Below are 2,869 nucleotides of genomic sequence, written 5' to 3'. Positions count from 1 at the left end.
CTCTCCTTTTTTGTACATTTTGTGTTTATTTTATAAATAAAGAAAATCGCCTATAATACACCCATTGTGAGTGGTGAGATTTAAGGCATTGGCAGGTAGGCTGTTCCAGGGGTCTATAGCCCTTTGGGGGGAAAAAAATGTTTCTCCTGTATTTTGACTTGATTGATTGATAAAGATTAAGCCTTCCTAAAAGTGGCTCGGGCATGAATAGGCCGTAAGAGGAGGCTCTTGCGAGGCATTACCAGTACCAATATCTAGGTGATACTAGAGCTGTGTGGATGGATGGAGGAGTGTGATTGTGACCTGTTGAGCTTGATTAAGCTGTTGTATCATTTATGTTACATGCGACCTTTTAAAGTGGTCTGGATTCACTAAATCCTCCAATTTGTTCAGTATTTTATGAGTTTCTATGGGAGCCACCATGCCCCGTCTGGCTTGCTGTGTTAGTCCTGGGGCCCTCAACCGTTCCTGGTATGGGAGCCACCATGCCCCGTCTGGCTTGCTGTGTTAGTCCTGGGGCCCTCAACCGTTCCTGGTATGGGAGCCGCCATGCCCCGTCTGGCTTGCTGTGTTAGTCCTGGGGCCCTCAACCGTTCCTGGTATGGGAGCCACCATGCCCCGTCTGGCTTGCTGTGTTAGTCCTGGGGCCCTCAACCGTTCCTGGTATGGGAACCACCATGCCACGTCTGCCTTGCTGTGTTAGTCCTGGGGCCCTCAACCGTTCCTGGTATGGGAGCCACCATGCCCCGTCTGGCTTGCTGTGTTAGTCCTGGGGCCCTCAACCGTTCCTGGTATGGGAGCCACCATGCCCCGTCTGGCTTGCTGTGTTAGTCCTGGGGCCCTCAACCGTTCCTGGTATGGGAGCCGCCATGCCCCGTCTGGCTTGCTGTGTTAGTCCTGGGGCCCTCAACCGTTCCTGGTATGGGAGCCACCATGCCACGTCTGGCTTGCTGTGTTAGTCCTGGGGCCCTCAACCGTTCCTGGTATGGGAGCCACCATGCCACGTCTGGCTTGCTGTGTTAGTCCTGGGGCCCTCAACCGTTCCTGGTATGGGAGCCACCATGCCCCGTCTGGCTTGCTGTGTTAGTCCTGGGGCCCTCAACCGTTCCTGGTATGGGAGCCGATTTAGTTCTGAGAGGCTTTTTGTCGCTCTGCGATGTACTGTCCCAAAGCAGATATGTTGTGAAGCTGAGACCTCTATGCTTGATACAGCAGTCCAAATGTGGCCGCACCAGAGATGTTTACAGTTCAATAACTTCATTTTCCTTGAAAATAAAGTTGACTTTCTTATTAGAGTTCACAATTGTTGTGCAACTTTCAATGACTGGTCCCCATGGCGCAGTGGTGAAACACTAGCCTACACTTCACGAACAATTTAGTCTGGGTTCGTATCCTGGCCGGGGAGGATTGACTGGGATCCAATCCTTAACATTACGCCTCTCTTCACGCAGCAGTGAAACGATTTGACGGGTCGTATTCCGGAGTTATTAATTAAGATTAATATTAATCTTAGGACTTAGCCGTATTAGGATAGAGGACTAGCTATGGGTGCTAGTGGCTTTACAAGAATGTAAAAACTGGTGGACCATCCCAGTAGTAGGCGTCCATCTGTCTCAGGAGACTATGGAGTTCCGTTCTGGTTGTCGGTCTGGAGTGGCCTCTCCAGGGCGCCGAACGTCTCAATTGGAGAGTCAAACGCCAATAAGACAGGTTCCAGCGCCGTCGCAGGAACTGTCAGGACGAGGTTGAAGGCAACAAGGAACTGCCCCCAGGGGGCTCCAGCTCCGGAGTTAACCTCGAAGTTGGTAAAAGAAGGCACAGAGACTCCAACCCCAGAGTCTTTTTTGTTGTTGTTACTCTTTTTTGTGGGGGGAAAGGAGGAAAATTAGGTAAGAAAGAAAAAGAGGAAACTTAGGACAAATGGGGGAGCCATTGACAAGCTGCCGGCTTCCTGTCTCCGTCGTGACCACTAGACACAAGGTCACTTTAGGCATTAGGACACTGTAGGAATTATCATCATCAGGAAAAGATCATCAAGGCAAATGGGGGGACCTTCGACAAGCCGCCGGCCTCCTGTCCTCATCGAGGCCACTATTAGTAGCTCTCAAGTAAACTCAGATAATTATCACACTTCGATATCTAAGTAATTCCGCCTTATTATAAATTTGTTTAGTACGTTCCTCGAGCCTCCGTGGCACAATTGGTTAGCGCGTTTGGCTGTAAACCGAAAGGTTGGTGGTTCGAGCCCACCCGGGGGCGATTATTTAGGCCAACTCTAGGGGTTGACCTCAGACAAGACCGACATAACACACTTGACAGCGATGTCACACTTGGCCCCGTGATCCAGCCCGTCCTCCTCAAGTCTTCCAACGTCAACAAACTCTCGCGCGTAAGTGACCTTATCCTAGCACAACAGAGAACGGCACAGTATGTCAACGTCGCGACCCATCCTCCTGTTTACACAGTAGTTGTTGTATATGCTCCATAGTACAAACGTTGACGTACTAAGTCATTACATAATAGAACTTACTGATCACTTTATTGTCTGAAGTCTTATTTATAGTCATAATTATAGACTCTTTATAGTCTGAAGTGAAGTATATAGCACTAATCACTTTATAGTCTGAAAAAATAAAGCTAAACAAAATATATAAATCCAAGGTCTAGTATAGCACTCATATATGTACGATATTAGGCCTCAGATTGCGCGTATTAGGCCTAGAAAGGTTCAGTTAGTTAAGGTTGTCTTTGCAACATAAATATAAAACCTTTTCCTGTTTGTCTAAATTCAATAGTTCAGATTTCTACTTTCTAATAGCGTTGTACGTCGATATATTTACTGTGGTCCTCACCGTTACTATAAGTACTA

The 2,869-nt window shown here is 48.0% G+C and overlaps 1 non-coding gene across 1 annotated transcript; it reads left to right on the top strand.

Annotated features, from left to right (window-relative positions):
- The first annotated feature begins 2,185 nt into the window (after positions 1-2,185).
- TRNAY-GUA (transfer RNA tyrosine (anticodon GUA)) lies at positions 2,186-2,259 on the top strand. Its single transcript has one exon. It is a non-coding gene; the product is annotated as a tRNA-Tyr (tRNA).
- The last annotated feature ends 610 nt before the right edge of the window (positions 2,260-2,869 follow it).

Source organism: Procambarus clarkii, chromosome 15, assembly GCF_040958095.1.
Source record: "Procambarus clarkii isolate CNS0578487 chromosome 15, FALCON_Pclarkii_2.0, whole genome shotgun sequence".
Taxonomy (NCBI): Eukaryota; Metazoa; Arthropoda; class Malacostraca; order Decapoda; family Cambaridae; genus Procambarus; species Procambarus clarkii.
This window is presented reverse-complemented; position numbering and strand designations above follow the sequence as displayed.